The following is a 27156-nucleotide window of genomic DNA, read 5'->3' as shown; positions in this document are numbered from 1 at the left end:
TTTTATTTTATTTAATTTGCTTGCAAATTAAATAAAATGTGTTATTGTTTGTGTATCTGTTTGATGGAATGCTTGTTTCTGTATTTTTTTGCCTATTGCTTTGCGGTTCAAATTATAAACAGTGTTTGGGCCTAGGTACCTGGCTTCCAGTAATGACTAAGTGGGGGGGTCCCTGGGTTCCAGTAATGATTAAGTGGGGGTCCACAGAAGTCGAGGTTGAGAACCACTGAATTAGGGTATTCTGCATCGCTTAGCTTTAAAATGAAGGTGTTCTAAAATTATCTTGCAGCAATAGTGTAAATTAAATTGTGTTCAAAGTTCAGAAAGTGTGTTTCATTAACATACAGAACTGCTTCAGACTGTTTCAATGTTGGTACATATATATAAACACACATATATATATATATATATATATTAAGTGATCTGAGGAAATGCGTCTAATTTATTAGGCTAGACTGTGCACAGGAGACCTACTTATGGGTAGCTGAAGAGCTACCAGTAGTTCACGAGCTACTCGTTGGAAAAGCCTGCCCTAAATCAAGCATAAACCCATTTTTTTTTTTTTACATTTCTTACAGCACCCACAAATCGGCACTGGACACCTCCTTGAACCACAAAAGCATGTAGTGAGCCCTAAAACAAAACAAAAAAAAAAACAGGTGGGGAACTAGTTAGGCTAGACAATCCATAATGATTTCACTTTGCACAGGAAGAGATGCCACAAACCTATGCACCCTTCAATTGAGTGGGGAATGAGTCTATTTTCTGTCAAAGCTGAAGTACATACATACAATCAAATAGATGCAGCCTGCCAATCTTCATTGGCTACAGAATAAACAAAATATTACAGAATAAACACTACATAGCAACATTTCCCCATAAATTAGACAAAACGGTGCTGGAATGAAGTAATAGTTCCAAAAACAAGGAACACACAAAGATAAAAATGCAACACGTGGAATGCATTCTAGTACATTCTGATTGGGTGACTCATAACTGCAGACACCACTTTCCCCTTACATAATCAAGTTCACCCTTCTACAGCCTCAAAAAGGAAACAGGAGAAACATACAAAAGTACATGGTTGAAGAATCAGTAGCGCTTTTATCAGTGAAATATCAAGAGATTTGTAAAGTATCTTCTATTTAGCACAATCTGCCCCTCTGCTTCACAATCGGGTATTTATTGTCTTTCTCTAGTCAAATACAGATTATTAGGAAGGCTTCTTTTACTTCAGTATCAAATATGGGTGCCAGACAGTGCTTAATTTGTGCTTGTTGTTTCCAGTGCGGAGCACCGGCACTTATTTTTGAGCACCAGCACTTATTTTTCTGCCTCAAGCATTACCTCCAGGCCCTCCCTCGCCTTCCTCTCAAAAACCAATGAGGCTCCTTGCCTCCCGTAGACCCCTCCCTTCCCCTTTAAAAAGTCCCCTCACCCCCAACACCTCCTGTTCTTTTTTTGTCTAGCACGCTAGACTTACCTTCTCTTTCTCGTCCACGGCGGGTGCCTGGAGGGGCATCGTGTTGACTCTCGACGGGGAGGTGCTCCTCACGGTGGGTTCCCAGCCAGAACGTCATCCTGGGGATGTGCTGGGCTGCCTTAGGGAAGCTGCTTCCAGGTTGGCTGAAGGAGTCGGTCGGCTGTCTGGTGGCTGGGGCTGCACTTCTGGGTCTTCGCCTCGTGTTTGCTGGGTGAGTTTGCTAGTTGAGTCCTTTTCCTGCTTATGGTAGGGGGGGGGGGGGTTGTTTCAGCCCGTGTTTTTATTTCATTTTAGTTGATTAGTGCAGCATTTTTCATTTGCTGATGAGGGGCTGCAAAGGGGTATTTCTCCCCTATTTAGTTGGCTACTGTTGTTTTTTTTGTTGCATTTGTTGTTATTTGGTCACGTCGGTGCAGGGACGTAGTAAGAGACGTCGGATTGTTTCTTCTTCATCCTCGGAAGAAGAGGGTGTTGTGGTTCCTATTTAGCTGCCTGTTGGACACCAGGTTACGCTGGGGGTTCCTGCTCCTCATGTCAAGGGAGGAGGTTCAGGACATGATTGAGGTGGCTGTGTCCAAGGTTCTTCAGGCTGGGGAGCCCCGACCGTCCTACTGCATCTCGTCCCTTGGTGGCGGCAGAGGGGTCCTCTTCCTCAGATGATGATGCTCCTTCTACGTCTTCTGGTGGGAAGTAGGTCTCCAGGGAGGAGATGTGGGATGTTCTGGCTCATGTTCGTGACAATTTGGGTTTTCCTGTTTTTCGTCCGCCTGGGGCTGAATCCCACTCGTTTCTGCAGTATGTTACTCCTTCTCGGTTTGCCATGCCTTTCCAAGGTCCGGTTAAGGGTTTGGTTTTCCGTGAATCGAAGGAGGTGGACAAGGCCCAGGTTCCTCGTTTTCTTATGAAGTTCTACTTGCTGGAAGGGGAGGAGGTGTTGCCTCCTTCTGTTAAGTTGGATTCCATTTTGGCTACTTTGATTGGCAAAACTGCGGTCAATGTGGAGGACTGTGTTCCTGCGGATGCCACTGACAGGAAGGTGGATTTGGGTCTGAAGAAGGCCTTAACTGCTGAGAATTTGGAGGTCAGAGCTGCAATTTTCTCTGCGTGTGCACAATCTATGGTTCAGGACTTTGACAAACTTGCAGTGGCTGTGCAGGAGGGCTCTGAATGTTCAGAGCTGCTAGCGGTTATGGAGCTGCAGGCCAGGTTACTGGCTGACATGTTTCTGATGTGGTCCGCACTTCGGCTCTGGCATCTGGGGTCTTGATTGGGGCCTGAAGATCTCTCTGGTTGCGGCTGTGGGAAGCTGATCTGGCGGAGAAAGCTGTGCTCCTCCGGCTTCCTTTTGAAAGTCACACTTTGTTTGGGGACCAATTGCCTTCTATGATTTCCAAAGCTTTTAAGGAGAGGAAGCACATCTTGCCTTATAAAAGGTGGTTCCTCGTCAGGCAAAGGTTGGCTGAAGCATTCTTGTTCTTCTCCCAAATTTAATTCCAAGTCTTTTTCTTCCAGGAAACGTCGTTTTCAGCCCCGGTTTTCTCCTAAAAAGCCTGGTCCTTCCATTCAGGGTGGCCTCAAGAAGGGTTCCTGACAATCACTGTAGGACTGGAAGTTGGCCGGTTGGGGGTCAACTGAGACACTTTCTTCCCGTTTGGCAGGAGGATGTCATTGTAGAAAATGGCTACACCATAGACTTCAACCTGGTTCCTCCAGATGCGGGGGTTCGTCCAACGCCCTTACCTGCAGCCGGTACTGGGAGAGCGGCTTTGCTGGAGGATGTCAAGAGACTTGCTGTTGAAAGGGGCCATCTCCTGGGTTCCTGCGGGGGAAACAGGGACGGGGTGCTTATTCTTGGGGGGGGTGAGGGGGATTTCATCCGGTCCTGAATCTCAAGTGGGTGAATTGCTGGAACAAGACTGTGCATTTCTGGATGTTGTCCATTCAGGTGATTTTTCCTCTGATCAGTCGGGGGGGATTTCCTGGGGTCTCTGGATCTGCAGGATGCTTACCTGCATGTCCCTGTCGCCCTGTCCTCTCAGAGGTTCCTCCGCTTTGCAATCGGCCAGGACCATTTAAAATTCTGTGTTCTTCAGTTTGGCCTCAAGTTCTCGCCCAGGATTTTCACCAAGGTGCTGGCTCCCCTGGTGGCTCTTCTCCATTCCAAGGGGGTGTTTTTCCAAGTGTATTTGGACAATGTTTTGACTCGGGCTCCCAGCAGTGAACTGTTGGGGGTTCATGTGGCAAGGGTTTGGATGGTCCTACAGGGTCACGTTTTTTTGGTAAATTGGGGGAAGTCAGATTTGGTTCCTTCCCAGGATCTGGTGTTCATTGGAGCCCGGTTTTTGACTCTGCAGGGGTTGGTGACTGTCGGAGAATCGGCTGATGGGCCTCCATGCACGGGTGATTGCGGTCTTGTCAGAGAGGGCTCCCCAGTGGTTGCGTCTGCAGGATCACTTGGCTTCAGTGATTTTTATGGTGCCTTGGGCACGGTTTCATCTTCTTTGCCTGGTAAACTGGTTTATCTCCCATTGGTCTCCGGCTCCGTGCAATCTTCAGGCGAGGATTCCTGTGCCAGGGTACATTCGCAGGGGAGTTGGGTTGGTGGCTTGTGCCAGCTCATCTTTGGTTGGGCACGCCTTTGGCCCCTTCAATGCCTGTTGTGGTGACGACTGATGCAAGTCTCTCCGGATGGGGCACGTGGCTCAGGTCAGAACAGATCCAGGGGTTTTGGTCTCTTCAGGAGTCGGTCAGGTCCTCGAATTAGAGGGTGTTGAAGGTGGTTCTTCTTGCTCTGGTGCACTTTCAGGTGCTCCTGCGGAGTACTGCTGTGCTTCTACGGACGGACAACTTGCTCACCAAGTCTTGGCAGGGTAGGACCAGGTCTCGGTTTTTGTTTCGGTTAGCAAGGGACATTGTTGTTTGGGCTCAGGGTTGGGTTCTGTCTCTTCAGGCCATGTACATTCAAGGGGTGGTCAGTGTTCAGGCGGATCAGTTGAGCAGGCTCATTCCTTCCTCCCAGATTTTTTTCCCTTCGGATGTCTCTGTTCCGTCATCTGGTGTGGTTGTGGGGTCCTACTGTGCTGGATTTGTGTGCCTCCCCAGAGAATGCGAAGGTGATGCGCTTCTGCTCCCTGTTTCCGTGCCCTCAGGCTTGGGCGGTGGACAGGATGTCATGTCCTTGGGATCTTCTTTATGCATTCCTCCCCTCTTTCAGTTGCTCCGTGCTTTTCTGGTGAGGGTGCGTCTGCTGAGGGAAAGGGTTATTTTGATCGCTCCTCATTGGCCGCAGGCGAATTGGTTTCCGTTGCTTCGGTTGATGGCCTCCGATCAAATGTGGACTCTTCCTCTCCATCCCTCTCCTCTAACGTTTCCTTGCCTCTCCCAGGGGTTGTTGAGGAGGTTGCACTTGACAGCTTGGAAGTTGAACGGTGGGGGTTGACTGGGTTGGGGTTCCTGATCCTTTGACTATGACTTTACTTGCCTCCAGGCGTCGTTCCACGCTGCTTTCCTATGATCGTCAGTGGAAGGTATTTTCTGCTTGGTGCTTGCGTCACCAGGTGGAGCCTACCGTGGCCTCTGTTTGTGATGATGCAGTTTTTGCAGGATGGGGCTCAGTTGGGTTTGTCTGTTGCTACTCTGCAGGTGCAGTGGGCAGCTATTCAGGCTTTTAGGGGTCGGTGGCGAAATGCGTCTGATGAGGGACATTTGATGCCTACATTTTTTCAGGGCCTTCTTAACTTGTTTCCTCATCCGGTGTGTTCCTTTCCTGCTTGGAATCTTTCATTGGTGTTGGAGGTCTTGTCTGGCCCTCCTTTTGAGCCTCTGGAGGCCTGTGGTTTGCGTCATCTGACGTTGATGACTTTTTTTTTCTGGTAGCCATCACTTCGGCCCACCTTTTGGGGGAGTTTAGGTAATTGCCTTGCACTTTTCGTTTTTGCACAGTTTTTCTGGATCGGGTTGTTCTTGTGCCTGTTCCGAAGGTGAATTCGGCTTTCCATGCTCGTCGGGAGGTTATTCTACCTGCTTTTTGTCCTGACCCTTCCTCAAATGAGGAGGTACGGTTGCATTCCTTGAAATAGCGTAGGGCATTTTTTGGGTTCCTGAAGGTGGTTGATCCTTTCTGGAAGGGCGATTCATTGTTTGTTAATTTTGGGCTGGTTCGGAAGGGGGAGAAACCGTCCACTGCTTCTTTGAGTCGCTGGGTCCACTCTATCGTTTTGCTAGCCTATTCTTTGACGGAGGGGTTGTGCCTCCTCCAGGCGTCCAGGGGCATTCTACTTGGGATATGGCTGCTTCGGTGGCCAAGTTGCAGGGCGCATCTGTGGTGGAAATTTGCAGGGCGGCTACGTGGGCCTCTCCCTCCACTTTTGTTCATCATTACAGAATTGCAGTGTTTGGAGACGGTGTTAGGCCACCCTGTATTGTCCTCTACGATGTAATAGGGGTGTTCCTTTCTGGTGGCCTGATTTGTTGTGATTAAACATGTTTTATTTTGCAACTCAGTGTCACTCTCCTGTTTTTCTCTTGCTATATCTCATTGGTGTTTGAAAGGAAGGTGAGGGAGGGACGGGAGGTAATGCATCCATTACTTATGGGTAATGGCATTACTCCTTGTCCTACTCCCTCGTCTTCTTTTCCGTTCCCTCCCGATACGGGATGCCTGAGTTGCTGTTTTGTGCTTGTTTCTGTAAAGGAGGTGTTGGGGCAGGGGGACTTTTTAAAGGGGAAGGCAGGGGTCTAGGGGAGGCAAGGAGCCTTATTGGTGTTTGAAAGGAAGGTGAGGAAGTAGGACCAGGGGTAATGCCATTACCGGTAAGTAATGGACGCATTTTCTGTGAGCAAATTACACATATGGGAAAGATGGAGAAAGAGAAAAATGAAAAAACGTCACAATGGGAGAAAGCAGAAAGCTGCATGAGTGAGCTGAAGGGAAAGGGAGTGCCTGGAAATGGATTACAGAGGTCCAAGATGATTTCAGGATTACGCTGCCTCAGCATTCCGTGTTTGAACATTTTATTGCAGCTTCCTTGTATTTAAGAGGAGAGCTTTGGGCACAGACACGTTTTTATTTACAAATTAAGCACTGGCGCCAGACATTTTTTCTTTAAATCATCATTAGTGGGGCAGACTAAAAAACGGTGCATAGGAGTTTCACAAGTTAATCTGTCACATTCACCACAAAACTGAGAGGAAGGCCTCTTGGTAGCTGACCTAACTGCCATTGGAAGAGTTTTCAGTCTGACCATTAAGTATTTTTGTCTTAACAAGGGGCTCATATCCAGGCATCCATTGTATACGCAAGCAAATAATATGCAGAGTATAGAATTCTCCTGTTTACATATAAACCACAAACCCATGCCGAACACCTTTTTGTCACTACAGATCAGCATTGAATATCTCCCACGTAATAAAACAGATACCGAGGAATACACAGATTGCTTTTCAGGTCATGCTCTCGTCACCATTCTTTATATATGGAGCTTATCAAACTAAGACAGTTGATGATATGTTCTGTCAAATGCATATAAAAGTGCAACACTTGTTGGCTTGCTACGTTTTTAATAGTGCTCTGCAGTGGGCACTTGGCTTTGTTATCGCTATACCAATACAACGATAAATTAGACACTACCACACACAGAAATTATAAACTGTGTGAAAAAAAAGTTGCATGTATCTTTTGCACATGCTAAGGGTTAAATAACTATCTTAAAACAAAGTAGCAGTTAGCTGGTCAGCACATTTTAAAAGGCCTGCCTTTTAAATGCACTACATATCATTAGAAAATTACTTCATACACTTCACAATTATCTTTGCTCACTAGCAATTCACATTACAATAGCCACTTGTCCAACTGAGATGATTTCTTCAAGAATGATCATGGAATTCAAAAGAACGCCCCCCCCCCCCCCAATTCCTAGTCTGTCAACCCCCCCCCCCCCCAGCATGCCTTCCCAGGGAATAATATTCAAGAACTTGCACAATTCCTGCCGCTTGTTATGTCGAGAGCTTCGCTATTCCATTTGCACTGACTAGGTGTCATCTTAGCTGGTCCCATATAGCTTTAGGACGAGAGGAGGGAGGCAGCCGTATGGCATGTGTTTGCTCTTCCGTGATCCACCATCTCAATGTGGGCCTCAGTCTGGTTCCTGGGCCACAGTCACCACCCTTTTGACCGGTAAGAGGGCCACAAAACATCTAACTTTTACTACTATTCCGTGTACCCACCCAAACAACGCCATCAGTGGAGATGTTACTAATATGATTCTATTCATCTAAGTTAAAGTGGCATGCATGGTACTCCAGAATCTTTGAATGACATTGCATTCCAAGGCCCATGCTTGCATTGGGTGCATTCATGGTTGTGCCTAAGATCATATTGACAGTGGTGTAAATTACAATTGGTGAAGGGAGTAGCAGTGTAGTATTCAGTGCTTGCAGTTTAACACCATTTTTCCTGTTTGGCAGCGGCACAAGCAACACTGCTTGTCTGAAGACTCCATATCCAGGTTCCTCTGTCATTTTCTTTGTGCCAAGGCCAGCAATGGCTTCCCATGGAGTGAAAGTTCTCTGGATTGGTAGGCAACACTGCACCCAAAGCTCTGTGACAGTGTCATTTTGACACGGACATCTGAATCTGGAAATTGAGTGGGTGCCCGATTACTGAATATCCAGTCCAGATTACTGAATATCCAGTCCAGAGGATTTTCTTTATGGTCAGGAATTTACCTCAACTATATATCGGTCCTATTTTAGTAAGCTCTAGCCAGTCGATTTGTGAAAATGTCTTTGGCTCCGCAGTCCATGGTAATCTACAGCTATATTTTCAGGAATTTCAGGGGTGTATATTATTTCTATAATATGCCAGTGCATCGTACCACTGTGTTTATTTGGTCAGTGGGCATGGGCTTCTCCAGAATTGTGCTTAGGGGATATTGGTAGGCTATTTCGCTGCACAACACTGAAGTAGAAATAAATTGTGAAGTAGATTCTCCCTTTCTTGTACGGCAACATCGGAGTTCCACCACTCAAGTGAGCCTTACAGGATTGCTCTAATCATGTTTCTGGACAATGCTACAGAGAGGGATCAGGTTGTTGCTGAACAGATGCAGCAGCTTGTGGAGTATAACAATTTTTATTAATCTACATCTGCCTGCCATTGTGAGAGGGAGGTTGGTCCAGCTTTCCACCTGCTCTCATCTCTTTGCGATTGCTGCTCCATAGTTGTCCCTCACCACTGCTCAATGTTCCCCTTAAATTTTGATGCCAAGGTGCTGACTAGAGCCATCTCTCCACACCAACAGGAATTCTTGGTGCGGGCATGTTATATTTGCTGTGGAAACATTTTTGACTTGTTCCAGTTTATATGTAAACTAGACCTTACACCATAGCGGATAATTTCTCTAACAAGTGGTGCAAGGTTCCTCCCAGGTTGGTGAAGATAACGGAGAATTTTGTCAGTATATAGGGAGACTTAAATTCGACGCGCTGCTATATATATGCAATTTCAGCGTAGTGTTCTTGAAGAAGACTGCCAAGGGCTTTATTGATATCACAGACAACAGAGGTAAAAAAGAATACCCTTGGCCAGTGCCGCTGTGTACAGCAAAAGTTGGAGACAAGCCTTTGTGGATTCTGACTCTCGCTGTGGGGATTTACATAGTAGTTTGATCACTGTAAGTATCCTTTGTGGAGCCCAAAGCTCTCCAATATCCCAAGTATGATTCTCCATGCCAAGAAGTCAACCGTCATCTCAACATCGAAGAACACCTCTGTCCCGGGTCTGTCTGGTGCATTATTCCTAACTTTGTTTGCAGGTTTTAAAAAAGGCAGCCAAATTAATGACATGTTTTGAGTGTATTTGTTTAAAGTGGAAAAGCTCATGTCGAAGGTGGCTTTCAATTGGTCTCTCTTGAAGCACAAAGACAAGCCAAAGTACCTAACACCTTGCCAAATTATTTCAAAGAAGCCGACTGGCAGCAGTGAGTAGAGCTGAGGTGAAAGGATTCCTTACCTTTCCAAGCTGTCCCATCCCCAGTTTCCTTTAGGTCAGTTCTCAATACAGAAGGACGCCTTCACGCCAGACACAATGGAGCCCAAAGCATGAATTACTTTTGGGGCAAAAGCCCCAGAAGCGAAACTAACTGTAGCCTATATCTCTAAAAGTCTGGTAACCTGGACTACGCCACCCCAGAAAAGGTTATCAGTGGAACAAGGGAAGAAAAGCAACCTGACCCTAGAGTGGCAGCTTTCAAAGAACACACAAGGCCAATGGTGTGTGAGTGTAAGGTTTACAGCAGACTGAAGGGCCCACAAGCACAGATTTGATGGAAGACTGTAGGATACAAGATGGGGCAGAGGGGAGAGAATATGCTGCTCTAGTAGTATGGGACCGTGAGGCGGACTACTCTGTGTAAAATGCTCAGATATTTGAAGATGTTCCAACTTTGTATTGGGAGCCAATGCAGGTTATCCAGATTAAGACTAGCTCAGAGACCTGCTCACAGAGCAGTGCATAAGATTTGAATAAAGACGTTCTCCTGAGTTTTGTATGACTGACAACTGTAGGATAAAATGCTTGGGTAGAGACCAGATATAGGGCATTCCCATAATCCAACCTGGATCAATTTGCTGCCTAATTTTCTCACAAAGTGTAGGAAAAAGCATTGGAAACATAAGGCTTCCACAGAGACTAAAGGCCGACAGCAGAACCATGGGCACCATAAAGAGTGAAGAAGGAAGACATATTTGGTGGAAGTTCAGTTCCCCATCAGGTTTCTCATAGCACTACAAGTCTAACAAAGGAGAGCTAGACGAAGGTGACATCATTGCCCTCTCTTCTGGCCAGCGTTGGACAGCTCAGTCAACGGCCTTCATCATTATAGTCATTGTTTCTTTCCTCTGGGTTCAACACAGGTTCTCTACCTTAACACAAATAATGCTTAGATGGTGCCATGCATTAGCTTTCTGCAACACATTGTAACTTCCTTAGAGGGCACTGGCCAATATGCTATTGGCAGATAGATGGTAAAGCATAACAGAACACTGAAAGGATAAGCACTGGTGCACTCAACTCAGAAGGACAGGGGTGACAACGGATAGCTGCCGAAATGAAGTTGCACTTATTGCAATGAAAAATAAACTCATGCAGAAGACAGACCATTTAATCTTCACTGGAGGTGGGCCCACAGCCAAAGACAAGCAGCCTTAATGATTACACCCAAGTTCGGGAACAATGCGCAAATATAGCATTCTTTCTTGCAGCAAGAAGTCTAAGTGAAGAGCAGTGAAAGATTTGCAAGTGTCAATTATTAAGAATGTTGTTCTGGAAATTAAATAGAGATTTTACAAATGCACAGCAAAGTTTGCATTCCTATCTGAGTGTGCAAAAAAGAGGATTCTAGCAGACCAAATTTTACTGACAGACCAAGTTTTCTGTAATCAGATGGCACCATGCCACCTACCCAGGGCAACTTAGATTATTTTAATTTTATTCTCTTTTCAAGTGCTTACGGAGCCTTTTACAACATTAATTTACAGACTGATATAATGACATAGAAATAAGAAATGTAAAACACAAACAGAGAATAAGAGACTGGAATATAAGCTAACCAACACCATAGAACATTAGCTACAGTCTACAGGTTACATACTGAGCAACTTCTAAAATGAGAAAGCACTCAATAGGACTGTTGTATTACTCAAGGTATGTAAGACACATTAGGACTGTTAAACGACTAAAATCTGTGGGGCTTTGATTTTTGTGCTTGGGAACATTTTCAGATTGAAACATAATATAATGTATCTCTCATTTTCCTTCAATAGTAATACCTTTTGTAATACTGAAGAATTATTAGAGAAAATATTTGGAAATCGAATGAAAATTATTCAGATTTGATACTTAAAGGGGGAAAAAAAAGACATTTCTCATGTCAGATCCTAAAGCTGTTAGACAATCATCATACAGTGTGGCCTTGAAGTCCAAATCTGTCATTGATGATCCAAGGTGTACAATGGCTGAACCTCCAGAACTACCTTCCTCAGCAATGGACACAATGCTGAAAGAATTTTTGGATATCAAATCTTCACTTTCATCCTTAAATAATGCAGTTTCTGCAAATACTATGGAAGTTTAAGGTTTAAGGTTTAAGAGGTGAAGTTAATACATTTCAATCTCGTATGAAGATAATGGATAGCCGCATTACTGATACTGAATCTCATCTGGATAATGATCCAAGTCATGACATCTGGTATTTCCAAGAGAAAATGACTGATTGAGAAGATCCTAGTTGGAGGAACAACATAAGAATTATAGGTCTTCGCAAACAACTTGAGAAAGACAATGTTAGGTTTACAGACACATTTAATTCCAACTTTGATAAACATAACCTTCACTGTACCGCTTGAATTTCAGTGTCCCTATCGTGTACGCTCTCCAACTTCAGATTTTTTATCACAGCCTTGTCATAGATTAGCCTGCTGTTTGTACATCAACAAGCCCGTCAAATTATTACTGATGCAAGGAAGCAGGGTCCCTATACATATGACAAGTCACAAGTAATCAGTACAGCAGACTTTTCAGCATCCACTAATCTTAAAGGGAAACAATTTCTTGCATTATGCTCTAAGCTGAAGAAGAGAGATATTAAATATGGTCTTCTGGAACCAGCGACCACCTTTGTGACTTTTCAAGGGAAAAATCAAAGAGTTTTTTGATCCTCATGACTTGGAATCCTTTTTGAATGACTTGGATGAGAAAGAATAAAAAATGGAACATTAATCTTCTCCACCACCCGCACGGGATCTATCGACTTTTACTTAAGACACTGAGGATCGAGGAAGATGAGAGAATGTTCAACTAAACTGGTCCCATGATGGTAAATTAAAAGTATGAAGAAATATCAACCTAGAGACAAATCTATATCGCCCTTCAAATCTTGATCATGATTGATATCTAATATTTGTAATTTCTTTGCTCCTCTTTTCCTTTTGTAACAATATGCGACTTGTTAAATATCATGTGCAACTAAATCATTTTGTTCTCTCCCTATTTTCTTCCCTTTTTAGTACTCCTTTTTACTTACATTCGTTCTGAAGTTACTTTCTAATTTCTTAAATTTATAGTCATGCTTATATAACTTTCTATTCCTCGTATGATCTCATTCCTGTGAGACATTGGGTATTCTGTTTTGGATTTCCATTTGTACTCATCTGTCCCTCACTCCGTGATGTCAATTGTTTATTCCCTCAAGTTAAAAGGTTTAGTTTGTTAAGTGTACGTTGTTGTCTTATCACTCTGTGTTGGACAATTTGATTCATATCATTGTCATTACTTACAATTGTTTTTATTTACTTTTCTATTTGATCTTCTTAATTTGCCTCTCTTAATTTAAAATTGTTTCTATTCTTCCAACAGATTATAATTCAATTAATATACTTTACTACATACTAATATTAGAGAGAAGAGTGGATAGGAGGAGGAGGGGTACAATTTTCCTATCCTTAATATGTTATTGTTTCATATATAGCCCACCTTGAATCTTTAATATTTTTGTACTCAGATTTTTATTACTGTAATTAGTATTTTTTTTTTTTTGCTTACCTTTTTTCCTGAGAAAGAAAATACTTACTTTTCTTGGACAGCAAAAGCCTGATATTGCACTGTTGCTAGAAACTCATCTTACTTTGTTAGAAAATGAAAATTGATGAGAGACTGGATTGGTCATGTTATATACGCAAGTGTGATTTCTAACAAGATAATACCCCTACTCATAAATGTGGTGTCGCCATCCTTTTTCATAAAAATTTGCCATACAAAGTTATTCAAACGTGGATAGACACCTAGGGTAGATATGATTTTGCCAAATTTTGTATTCAAACCTCTTTTGTGATTGTTGTTACAATTTATGAACCCACTGACTCTAAAACAACATTTCTTAGAATAGTAGATTGTTGTCCTCTTTTGGATCTAAACCATTAGTAATAAGGGGAGGCTGGAATGTAACTATTGATCCATTTATTGACAGATTGGGTAAACCAGATACTCACCATATTAGTGAGACATATTTTAACTGATCTTATTAAAGTCTTTGCGTTATAAGAACCATGGAGATTACCACACCCAGAAAAAAGGGAATATACTTTCACATCATGCTCAAATCTAATTCGATCAAAAAAAAAAAAATCAAAATCATTAACATTTATAAAGCGCGCTACTCACCCGTGCGGGTCTCAAGGCGCTAGGGGAAAGGGGGGCGTTACTGCTGCTTGAAAAGCCAGGTTTTTAGGAGTCTCCGGAATGCGGAGTGGTCCTGGGTGGTCCTGAGGCTGGTGGGGAGGGAGTTCCAGGTCTTGGCTGCCAGGAAGGAGAAAGACCTCCCACCCGCCGTGGAGCGGCGGATGCGAGGGACGGCAGCGAGCGCGAGGCCAGAGGAACGGAGGAGGCGGGTGGGGACGTAGAAGCTGAGGCGTCGGTTGAGGTATTTCGGTCCCTTGTTGTGGAGGGCTTTGTGTGCGTGGGTGAGAAGTCGAAAGGTGATCCTTTTGCTGACTGGGAGCCAATGCAGGTGTCTCAGGTGTGCGGAGATGTGGCTGTTGCGGGGTACGTCGAGGATGAGGCGGGCCGAGGCATTTTGAATGCGTTGCAGGCGATTTTGGAGTTTGGCGGTGGTCCCAGCGTAGAGGGTGTTGCCGTAGTCCAGGCGGCTCGTGACGAGGGCGTGGGTCACGGTTTTTCTAGTGTCAGCGGGGATCCAGCGGAAGATCTTGCGGAGCATGCGGAGGGTGAGGAAGCAGGCGGAGGACACGGCGTTGACTTGCTTGGTCATGGTGTGAAGGGGGTCCAAGATGAAGCCGAGGTTGTGGGCGTGGTCTGTGGGGGTCGGTGCGGTGCCGAGGGCCGTGGACCACCAGGAGTCGTCCCAGGCGGACGGGGTGTTGCTGAGGATGAGGACTTCCATTTTGTCAGAGTTCAGCTTTAGGCGGCTGAGCCTCATCCAATCTGCGACGTCCTTCATCCCCTCTTGTAGGTTGGTCTTGGCGCTGGCGGGGTCCTTGGTGAGGGAGAGTATAAGTTGGGTGTCGTCGGCGTAGGAGGTGATGATGTCGTGCTTGCGTACGATGTTGGCGAGGGGGCTCATGTAGACATTCAAGAGTGTCGGGCTGAGCGATGAGCCTTGAGGTACGCCGCAGATGATCTCGGTGGGGTCTGAGTGAAACGGTGGGAGGTAATCTCTTTGGGAACGTTTTGAGAGGAAGGAGGCGATCCAGTCCACGGCCTGGCCTTGGATCCCGGTGGAGCGGAGGCGGGTGATTAGGGTGCGGTGACAGACTGTGTCGAAGGCAGCCGAGAGGTCGAGGAGGATGAGGGCGACTGTTTCACCGTTGTCCATCAGGGTTCTGATGTCGTCTGTGACTGAGATGAGGGCGGTTTCCGTGCTGTGGTTGGTTCGGAATCCGGTTTGTGAAGGGTCGAGCAGGTTGTTGTTTTCCAGGAAGGTGGTCAGCTGTTTGTTGACGGTCTTCTCTATTACCTTGGCTGGGAAAGGCAGGAGAGAGATGGGGCGGAAATTTTTCAGGTCGCTCGGGTCAGCCGTAGGTTTCTTTAGGAGGGCGTTGACTTCGGCGTGTTTCCAGCATTCGGGGAAGGTAGCAGAAGAAAAAGAAGAGTTGATGACGGCCTGGAGGTGCGGGGCGATGATGTCGTCGGCTTTATTAAAGATGAAGTGAGGGCAGGGGTCCGAAGGGGCGCCGGAGTGGATAGAGTTCAGAATGGATTTGGTTTCTTCAGTGTTGATGTGGGTCCAGTTGTTGAGGGTGAAGGCCGGGGGTGCGGGTTCGGTGATGTTTGGTTGGGTCTGGTGTCCGAAGCTGTCGTGGAGGTCGCTGATCTTGCGATGGAAGAAGGTGGCGAGGGATTCGCACAAATCCTGTGAGGGCGTGACGGCGTTGGCGTTGGGGTTGGAGAACTCCTTGACGATGCTGAAAAGTTCTCCGCTGTTGTGGCTGTTTTTGTCCAGTCGGTCGGTGAAAAAGTTCCTTTTGGCAGTGCGGATCAGGTGGTGGTGTTCGCGGGTAGCGTTCTTGAGGGCGGTCATGTTGTCAGCGGTGTGGTCCTTGCGCCAGGCCTTCTCGAGGGTGCGACAAGTTTTCTTTGATTCTTTGAGGGTGTCAGAGAACCAGAGAGGTTTTTTGGTGTTGGTCTGTCGATGCGTGCGTTTGAGGGGAGCAAGGTTGTCTGCGCAGTTGGAGATCCAGTTTGTGAGGCTGAGGGCTGCGTCGTTGGGGTCAGTGGTGAGGGTGGATTGGTTGGTGGTGAGTGCGGAGAAGAGTTGCTCTTCGGGGATCTTGTTCCACTGTCGACGAGGGATGGGTTGAGTGTGGAGGTGGCGGGTCTCGCGTCGGAATGTGAAGTGGACACAGCTGTGGTCGGTCCAGTGTAGAGCGGAGGTGTGGCTGAAGAAGATGTGTTTGCTGGCAGAGAAGATAGGGTCGAGCGTGTGGGTGGCGGTGTTCACCAGTTGCTTGAGGCCGAAGATGGCGAGGTTGGCGAGCAGGGCGGTGGTGTTGGGGTCGTTGTTCTGTTCCAGATGGAAGTTGAGGTCGCCTAGGAGGATGTAGTCCGGCGAGGCGAGGGCGTGCGGGGAGATGAAGTCGGCAATGGCGTCGCTGAAAGGGGCACGCGGTCCGGAGCGACGGTAGACGAGGGATCCTCTGAGGGTGGTCCTGGGGGATCAAGAATATATTACTTCTTGATTTCTCCTTCAGTGCTACAACAAGTATCACGTACTGGAATTTTCCCTTGCAGCCTTTCTGATCATGATTTAATAGATATTCATATACATGTACGATTATCACAAACCCCAAAACCTACTCCGAGACTTAACATTTCTTCATATAAAACACCTCAGGAGAGGATGTTCAGCAATTTCTAAAAGAAAACAAGAACTTGGTAATTAACACCAGTACAGTATGGGCTGCTAGCAAAGCTGTAATTAGAGGTATGATTATGAAAGATTCAGCCCTACTAAAAAAAAAAAAAAATTAACATGGATAGGATATCTCTAGAAAGAGAAGTCTCAAATCTTACCAACAGTTATATTCAAACAGAATCCCCAGACATAATGAAGAAACTTTCTGTAACATTCAAACCTAACAATCTTTATACCTCACATGCTCAAAAATGCCTCTTTCTCATTTGCCAGCATCGTTATAAAAGAGGAGAGAAAGCTGGAGCGGCAGCAAGAGTCCTCTAGAACTATTTCTGCGATTAAAAATTCAAATGGTAACTTGCTCATACTCTTTTCTGAAATATTGTCACAATTTCAGACTTATTACGAAACATTTTAATCTTCACTAAATTGTTTAGACACCAAAGAGGAAGATTATTTATTTGCAAATATATCTAATCCAAAATTATTTCAAGAACAAAGACAGCTTAGAAGGGGGAATTACAACACTGCTACTGTCAGGACCACAGGGGAAGATGGTTTCTGTATTGAATTTTATAAAATTACCAAACCTCATACAATCCTATTGTTGCAATCTTTCTTTACTGAAGCATGAAAATTAGGGCATCTTCCTTCTGACTTTTTACCCGCACATATTACTGTTATTCCTAAAGCCAGTAAAAACCCACATGAATGTTCCAGTTACAGACCCATGTCATTAATAAACTCTGATGTTAGAATCCTGGCAAATGTTTGGCTCATTGACTAAATTCAGTTATTATGTTGCTTATTCATCGATCTCAAGTTGGTTTTGTCCCATCCCGTTGTTCTTCGAATCATCTTCGTACAGTTCTACATTTATTGTGGCATCAACAAACAAGTAAGATTAAAGTGTTTTATGGTCTTTACATGCAGAAAAAGCTTTTGATAGAGTTGAATGAATATATTTGATAAACTATGGAAAGAATGGGTTTGGGAGAAGACTAATTTAGCTAAAGGAATGTATCATTCTCCAACTGCTGCAATTACATGTAACAGTTTTACATATTCTTATTTTAAGCTGCACAGTGGCACAAGACAAGGGAGTCCACTATCTCCCTTGCTATTTCTCCGTGCATTAGAATAATGGCTATTGCCATTAGACAGAATACCAACATCATTGGTATTGTATATCCTACTGGTGAAGTGAAAGCATGCTTTTATTTTATTGACTCAACTTCTGAATCTTCGACTACCTCTTTAATTTCTCTTTTAAATTTTAAATAGTTTTTCAACTTTTTTGGGATACAAGATTGATTGTTCTAAATGTGAAGCTTTACCTATAGCTTCTCTGGGCAATCTGCCGTTTAAGTGGAAGACTTCACAACCTTAATATCTGGTTATTCTACAAAATTCCAGATTAAAGAACATGATGTTGTATAATCTGAATCCTATTAACTAAAAAACTTAAATGAGATTTTCAACATTAGTCCTAATTAAACTTGTCATTTTGGGGGAGAGTTCAAATTATAAAGATGAATACAATTCCTAAATTCAAATATGTATTTGGTATTTTATTGGTACCTGCAACAGTTACTTTCTTTGAAAGTACGTCCTCTATTATATCTCGTTTTAGATGGGGAGAAAGTAAACCACGTAAAAGTAGTGCGAAATTCCATTCATACTCATAAAAAGGAGATTTCTGCTTTCCTCATTTAGAAAACGACAGGTTAGCTCAACAATTGGCACACTCTATATATAGGTTTCCCACACATCAGAATACCCGATTATGGGTTAATGTTGAACAATTTGTACTAAAGCAATCACCCCTCTGGCTATTTACTATACTGAAAATCCATAATACACACAATCTTCAAACCCAATCCTATATTCTTCTTAATTAGCTTGGCAAAAAAAAAAAAAAACACAAAATTATAAAATCTCATGCCCATTTATACTTTCAAGCCCCAATTTGGAATAAATCTGCAATTGCCCTCAAGGGAAAATAACTTAACTGCCATGTATGGAGTAATCATAAAATAAATACTTTATCGGATTTGTTTTACACAACTGAATTCTTTGAAAACATTTTCACAATTACAAGAAGAATATAACCTCCTAAAAATCAAAATCACAGATGAATAATTTCACTCTGTTATCCTCTATTGTGGACTCCATAATAGATACACCCCTGGATTTAATTACACACTTGCCTATAGCTAACTACATTAATACATGGAAAAAGTTTAAATGAACAATATCTAGTATATATTCAATATTAATGGCTAGATCCTTCTCTATTGATACATCCAATATCTTGAAAATATAGTGGTCTTCATAACTTAATACTACTTTTTCAGATAAAGAATGGTCTATACTTTAAGAAAATTATAACAAAGGCCTTCGAGATTCTCGTTTGAAATTTAATTACTTTAAAATACTACAGCATTGGCACCCTGCCAAACTAAATTCTGTTAAATCAGAGTCCTAACTTTGTTGATGTCAAGAATAAGATTGTGATATTGTTCATATTTTATGGAAATGTTACAAAATTCATCCTTTTGGTTACAAATTGAAGATTACTTAAAGTCATCTGTTCGTGTTTCCACTACCCCGTTATCTTTATAGCATGATATCACTAACCGGAGAAACATTTCTACACATGTATTTAGATGGCTGTGATATATAAACTGAATGATAATTTACAACCAATTTGATGCTATCTGGTGTCCTTTCCTAGAATCGTAAAAAAAAAATGTGTATGCAAATGTTCTACGATAATGGTATTTATTATGATACAGTTGGATGGTTACTTGTTTATATTAATATTGTGACCAAATTTGATGTCTGATTATACGTTTCAAATGGTTGTTGTTTACTGTTTATGTCTAAATTATTTGTTCTATATATCTTGGAACCATTTATTTCTTGTTTATCACAATTTTGTATATTCCAAAATGATTTCTATTAATATTCTGTACACTTTTGAGTTGTGTATTTTGTATAATATTTGTATCTGTGACTTTGTTGTTGTTTGTTTCTGAAAAATAAAAAAAAAATAATAATAAAAAAAGTAACACGTCTTTTGAACCCAAGACAATACAAGGCCTATCATTCTGAGGACACAAGGTCTTTCAACCTAAAACCACCCCTGAACAAAACAATACTCTGTTCATCTCTTGGTGTTTTGAAGACTCGTGTGCCATCTTGTGGTAGCACTCTTTCAACCTCAAAACATCAAAAGACACTTTAGTCTCAAAAGAACAGAAGATCATTTGACCCAAGACAGGACCAGACACTTCATCATTAAAACATTTCCAATCAATCAAAGACATACACATCAATGCTTTACAGGATGAGCTATATTGGGAGCTTACCATAAATAAAAAGGGATGGTTTAACCATACAAAGATAAAAGACAGATCTGCAGACAAGTAAGGCTGGAGCAATTTCAACCCTCCCAACCCTCATCCCATTGGGAGAGCATCCCAGCCTGTTGCGACCAGAAATGTCCGCCAAAGTTTCCCGAGGCGCCCATTATATTCAAACATGCCAGACCTGTCCAGAGTCCCCAAGTAGGCTATAAAGGAAAGCCACAGCAGATTCCACTCAGTAAAAGGTTAGGCTGTGTCCCTTATACTCTCCTCTCAAACATTCTGGATGACTCACTGAAGCTACCAGCTTCAGCAACACCACTTTCTCCTTGATGCCAACCAATGCTCTTTTCCAGAGTTTGTGTCAGAAAAGAATAGGATTGGTTACAGATCTTAGTCTACAGGTGAGTCAGCACATCCCCTCTTACGACGATGTGTCACTCAACCAAGGCTGTCGGGTGCCATTTTTGAGAGGATGCAGATGAGGTGCAGCCATAATTCGCAGATTAACATACTTTCCCACTCACCTAGTCCCACGGGAACTCCTGTCTTTAGCACCTCCAGACTGCACCTGAGAACCTCTGCAAGCACAACTCTGGACTGCCAGCGCTGCTGCCATATGTCTTGGGCAGCTTGCACACCATCAGCATTTAGCTGCTGGGGAGAGGAAGAGGGCTTATTCACTGAAGCAAAGCCCCAGCAACAGTAGAGTAGAGCTGCAACAGTAGAGTAGAGCTGCAATCGTGGTCCAAAGCCAGCCTCACATGTCCTTCTCCCGTTAAGTTAGGTTTATGAAATGGGAGCAGATTGTGCTGACCTCTTTCCCTCCTGTCAGCACTAGTGACCTTCTAAATACTATTTTATCCCAAAGAACCATCATTTAATTCTCCTAGTCAAAGGCACAGCATACTATTTCATGAGATTAGTACTCATCACAAGGTGAAGTTGAAATCTGGGCAGAAAAGAAAAAAAAAAAGCAGTGGAAGGCCCATCAGAAACTGCTTGCAAATCTTTATCAAAGGCTGAGAACAAAATATTGCCATAATGTGGATTGGCAGGGCAAGGGTTGGGAGTATGGAGATTGGGACTCTGTTGCCAGAGGTTGGAGGGACTATAACTGTGGCAGACTATTTCTGTGTTCCTTTATTCTATTTTCCAGTCTTCCCTTAGCTAGCTTTCCAGTTTTCTTTACTTTAATCTCAGTCATTCTGAAGGTAACTGTTGTGCACTATTAGGTTCCATGTAGGACTAAGAGCAAGCTGAGAATCGGAATCAAGCACGAACGGCCAGAAGATGTTTTCCCAACGCCCTTTAGATATTCCCTTAAACATTTACTGACCTTGGTGCCACTGTGCAGCTACCAGCAAGCCCACACCCATGACATCCACATGAATTGATGCCCTAGACCAATTTACATAGTAATAATCACACTATAGCCCACCGGAAATACACATATCTGAACTGAACTTCCTTAAAAGGTACCGAGACGCACCTCGGAGTCCAACAACTAAACCACTGCAGATGGACTGTATAATGATGGCAGGTTAATCTCCAGTGCTAGATCACTGCACAGACTTACTAACTAAGGAAGAGGGAGAGTTTTTTCTCTGTGGCATCTGAAAGTAAGCATGCACCTTAAAAAAAAATTCCCTCAAACAGGGCTTGCAGGCATCCAATAAAATAATGTGCCCTCAGATTCTCTCGGCTGGCTCTAGTATTAAATTCATCCTCGTTTCATATGATATCCATGGTAACTCTGGGGAACAACCAACTCCACTGCTGTTCTAACTGCATTCAAAGATGAAAAGGAAAACACAATTGACACAATTAACTAGTTTAACGGATTCACTGCGACTAATAACATGACTTTCTTCATATTATAAATTCGCTATTTGTAGGCTATTACAACAAATTAAGAAGCTCGAGTGAGATGGATTTTCTGGTTGTAGGTATGGCATGGGCTAATACAAGTTTAATGAATGATCTGGACAAATGCATCAAAGATGTGGGACAAGGACTGCCCCAAGCGACATAACCAAGCCACTGCTTTTAAAGTCTGTATCTACTTTCATGTGTAACTCCGCCCTGCTTCTCTACAACACACACTCTGAACTTCATACCTGAACACCTCTCTATAAACTGCCTTATATTCTCCATCTCTGTCTTGGTGTTATGTCTATATATAAACTCTGATTTAACAACTTTAGTTTGTGCCTTACTTTTTTCCTCCTATACGCAGTTGACACTAACTGGGCAGTTCTTACACAGTCTTTGATACAGCTGCATGACTGTTGCTAGATTTTTCATCAGCAAACCTGGAATTTCAGCTTCATTTACTTAATGAATTAAACTTGTATTGGTTCACTATCAATATTGCCTCTGAAGGAGACATCCAACGTAGTCTGAAGGGTGGCAAAGTAAGGCCTTCACACCAAAAACCACGAGCCCCAAACCCAAGGAAGTACTGCCATATGTCAATTATTTTATTCCACGAAAGAACTGAAAACTGGGACTTTTGCAAAGTAATGCACTGTAGGGTAGGACTCCGATGCATCACAAATAGAGAAAGTCTAGTTGGGGTTTGACTTGAGCCACAGCAAGAAGTAGTAGCCACTCTACAGGTTCTCAACAATATGTTTGACATAATCGACAACAGGGAACGTGCAATGTTCCTGGTTGGTCTGCACCCCTCAGCAACATTTCACTCAATAGGTACCATATAATTATGGAACTCTATGGTCGTATGCTTTCGTTTGCCTTTTTCATGAGCCTTGCTTCGAACAAAGCAGAAATCAAGGTCGTGAATGGTCCTTTGTTCCAGTGCATTTGGAAACAGACAAACTTTTTTTTTACCCTGTTCACAAATGTTCCAAGAGTCCTAATGAAAAACTTGGGAACCACACCACATAAAATGCAGAAGCAGTATCTTTAGGAGTAATCAGTACAAGACATCACAAACCTAAAACAAAGGCATATCGTCACACTTTACACTCAAGAAGCAGTTTTCTGTTGTAACAATCATTAATGCTGCTGCAGAAGTAACTCAAAAAGTCTGTGTGCTCGAGCTTGTGGTCTTAACTCTGCAATACTGCGGTTTCAAATACTTCTACACTAACCACCTCTTCAAGAGGTTCAGAGCCATGCCTATAGCAATTACATAAAGGACTTGAGTTGCACATTTAACATAATATCTCACTGCTTGAAAACAGGCTGCAGAATAATTGGCTGCAGAAGCCTGGAATTTATCAGAGAGCACTACTGCAACATCAATGGGGGGAGTCATTTAATAATATAAGGACGCCAACACATACACTATAAGACTCCGCTGCCAGTAACAGACCCAGGTGGGAAGGTATCATATCAAGACCTCCACACAACGTTTAAAAGTCTTTGCCTAGATGCTACCAACAGAGGATGCAACAATAATGGAGTTGCACAGGCTTCATAATGGACAACCCTTACTCTCCATGGAAGATATTACCCTTTATTGTCCACCTTCACTGCAGTTTTCTCCTTTGACAACTGTTTCCCAGAATATGGTTACCCAATGGTTGCAGCAAGTCCTCCAGAGCTTGACCACATTTCCTGCCATAAATTAGCCATGGCCTCTGTGCGCTTGATACCAATCTCTACATTTGAACCAGCACAGCTCATTGGAAGCAACTCCTCCTTCACAGCATGACAGGAGTTAACAAACTAGCCTATTACATATCAAACAGGGGTGTCTTTTGAATACACAAGAATCAGTCCTTAATATCCGGTGTTCACCATTGGTAAGCTAGAGCAGTATTTACTAAGGCAACTAACAACATCGTATGCACGGAGAGTGGATTTAATACATTCCAGCAAAGCTTCTTTGTATATAGGGCGGCGTTCACAGTAGGTGCATTTCCATTCTCCACAAAGGGAAATAGTTAATGGCTTGCCTTGTTTTTGAACAACTATGGGACTCAATCAGGATTGATGGAGTGGTAGTTAAAGACGAACTTTAATCCTAGTATGCAAAATCACCCACAGCATACAGCGTCTGACCAGCACAGCAATCGATCAGAAACTGACACAGCTCGAATACCTGCAGGCCGTTCCCCGAACAGAAGGACGAGTTAAATAACAACACATGCCTCACAAAGGAAAGGCGCGCTGGTAAGCACGCTATAATTAAAGCAGCAATGCACTACGTCACCTTTCCCCCTTGAAACAAACACAATAGGATTCAATATATTATAAAACCTGTGAGCTTTTCAGGAATTTTTACCTCACGTGTTCTAACATTACTATTTACTACCAGGGGAAACGTGCTTGAACAGTCGCCAGGAAGCACCTCCTTAAAATCAACATTTCTCCTCTCTTCGTCCCTTCCATCTCTTTGTGTGGGTTTAAGCCATAGAGCCCAATCCGATTTCACAATGGCCTTTTTCTTCTTGACTAAAATATCTGCTTCTTGATGAGATAATTTGACTACCTGTCTCTTATTCCACCATCCATTTTTTTCAAGCAAAACCGCACCTTTGCCAGCGTTGTGTACTTTCACTGGGGCAGGGAAATTGACTCTCCTTTATTGACTTTAGTAGGACTTCTAATCAATACCCGATCACCACAGGCTACAGCTGGACTTTTCCATTACATCTCTTATCAAAGTTAATTTATGATTATGGAAACTCCTCAGAGGTCCACATAAAAACAAACATAAAATCTACATTGAAAACATTCAGAACAAGTATTTACAATGCAACGGGTCTCGCGTTTGCTCATGTTAGAGCTGATCGCGTTGTAAACTCTTAACCCGACTTTTCACCTATCGGGCAAAAGTGCATTTATGTACATAACCCGAAAAAGTGAAATTAACTATGTAAAGCGCTCGACTTCTGCCAAGCGAGATCGCGCTCGTAAATTAGAGAAAAAGAAGTCCACGAGCCCGATGGGAAACAGCGAGCCTCGAATGTTTTCTGTACTTGGTCGCTGCGCTCGAGGAGGGCTAGCCACCGGAAAAGGCATGACGTATGCGTGCCTTCGACTAATGAAAGCAAGCAGATTTTATTAGGGAAGCCCACGAACCAATAAAAAACACGGACGTGAAGTTGACAGGGCTCCGAGCCCTTTTCTAAATACAAAAGAGTCTCGCTGCTATGCGCATGCGCTCGCGCATGCAACGCAGGCTTGACCCTAAAAAGAACACAAATGTACAGCAAGGCAGTAATTCATAAAACAGTATATCAAAAATAAATAATTTATAATACATGTTCAAAGCTATTTAGATCGAAAGATCGATATATAAAAAATAAACATTGAAAATAATTAAAATTGCTGTAGCAGAACATTTCATTTGGGGGCATATACATTGACTGTAGTGCTTCAGATGACGATCTAATGGACAATCGCAAACATACAGGTTTCAGCCGTTCCCATCTCTGCATTAAGAGAGCGGGGCAAACAAAAAGTACGTGCTTTAGGTCCCGAGACCCATTATTACATACATTTTAGTACAGAGGGATCCCAAAACATTTAGCTAAAAGAGAATTAAGCGGAATCATCCCCACCTCACTAGAGTCCAAAAACGTCTTAAACCGTGGGGGAGATTCCATACAATCTATGGTTGCCCCCTCCTCACCATAATTGTGCTACTTACATTTGCAAAGTTCCTATTTTTACTACACCTCAGATTGTCCAAGCGAAAACTCGCCGCCCAAGAGGCCTGCTTCAAAACAGCTTTTAGTTGAGCCACAGGGATTGTTAAGGCCAGGTCAGGGTTGATATTCAACTGATCAACCTCTAAAAGGACATTTCTATACAAGACCGACTTATCCTTTCTTTCCACTAATAATTCTTTCTTCATTAAAAATCTTAAGGAGTTATTTACTCCTAGATATTGACGCACCCCAGCCAAACCTTGAACATACACACTTCTCAGTCCCATCTGCACTCGCAGAGCCGCCACAGGGAACACAGGCGAAATCGATGTAAGTTTTCCTAACAGATGACCTTCCATTATGTTTTAAAAATCCCCCTTGGCCACCTCAATTGTCTCAAAGCAATATAATAAGGTTGCTGGAACTTTCTACCCATACCCCATATAGCGCTCCCAGCCCTTTCACCTGGGTCCATGCTTTATTTTTTATTATTCTCTATGCGTGGCCTATCACGAAGGTTGCTGCTCAATATCGTCCCTAAAAAAAAAAATAAAAAAAAAAAAATAAAAAAAAAAAGAGTAAGAATTAACACATTCTAATCTTAGGGAGCCCACAAACCAAGAGAAATTAGTATATTTGGGTCTCTTCCTACAATGAAAACACATGATTTTGTTTTAGAACAATTGATCTTTAAATGATAGGTAATAGCGAATTGCTGCAGTTCTTTCAGGTGACTATTCAGGCCTCTAGGAGTAAGGTCCAAGACTATTATATAATTTGCATATAGCAAGCAGGTTATTTCTTTGCCACCGATCACTGGAGCTATCTCCTCGAATCACGAAAATTGCTTGAGATCTCAGAAATATATAATGAAAGAGTCGGGGCTAAGAGACACCCTTGCTTCAAGCCATTTTCAGTGGTTATTTTTGCAGAAAGGCCCCGACAGCCTCTTAATAGCGCTTTACACCAAGTAGAGGTATGAAGAGGGTTATCACATCTAGAAGGATGCAAGGCATACCCAGCCCTGCCAGCTTCCTCCACAGCAAGGGGCAATCAACTTTGTCAAAAGTTGTGGAGAAGTCTATGAATGCGCGTAAGTGACTCCCATTTTACCCGTACATACTTCTCATTAATCAAGTGGAGGGCCTCTATATTATCGCTTGTTCCATGATTTTTATGGAACCCTATCTGTTCCATAGGAATTATGTTGTTATCTTCTGCCCATTCATTTATTTGGGTCAGGAGACATTTTGCGAAAACTTTCCCCACAGCATCCAATAAAGCTTTGAGACAATGGCTTCCGCCAGCCAGGTGGCAAACAATGCTGTGTCTGCCTCTTAAGATGGAAAACGGAGTGACACCTTTAGTACAATGAGGTGTGGTATTATAACACCTTACTTTCTGTCTGAGAACATTTTTGACTTCTAAACCTGATGCAATGGCGGTTTGAACCCCTTCCTTAATTACTCTGTTTCCCCTTTCCACCAAACCACTGGAACAAGTGGAATACAAAGCTAACCTGCAAATGTTTGACATCATGACACTTAAGAACTGCTTTCATGCATTCTGAAGTAAAATGTGTCCTGTTGTCTGTGACAATATATTTGGGAGCACTCGCCAAAAAGAGCACATGTTCAAGAAACTTTATGGAAACATTTGTGGTAGGAGATTGAACGAAAGAAAAATACATCCACTTTGAGAAAGAATCTACTAATAATACTGCATACCTCATGTTGTCCTGTAATGAC

At 43.1% G+C, this 27156-nt stretch overlaps 1 protein-coding gene across 1 annotated transcript in view; it reads right to left on the bottom strand.

The window, feature by feature from the left end:
- The window catches only part of CERS3 (ceramide synthase 3), a 242590-nt gene that overhangs the window by 167577 nt on the left and 47857 nt on the right, over positions 1-27156 (bottom strand). The window lies entirely within an intron of this gene.

This window comes from Pleurodeles waltl, chromosome 3_1, assembly GCF_031143425.1.
Source record: "Pleurodeles waltl isolate 20211129_DDA chromosome 3_1, aPleWal1.hap1.20221129, whole genome shotgun sequence".
Taxonomy (NCBI): Eukaryota; Metazoa; Chordata; class Amphibia; order Caudata; family Salamandridae; genus Pleurodeles; species Pleurodeles waltl.
The sequence above is the reverse complement of the archived record's forward strand: the minus strand, read 5'-3'. Positions and strand labels throughout refer to the sequence as shown.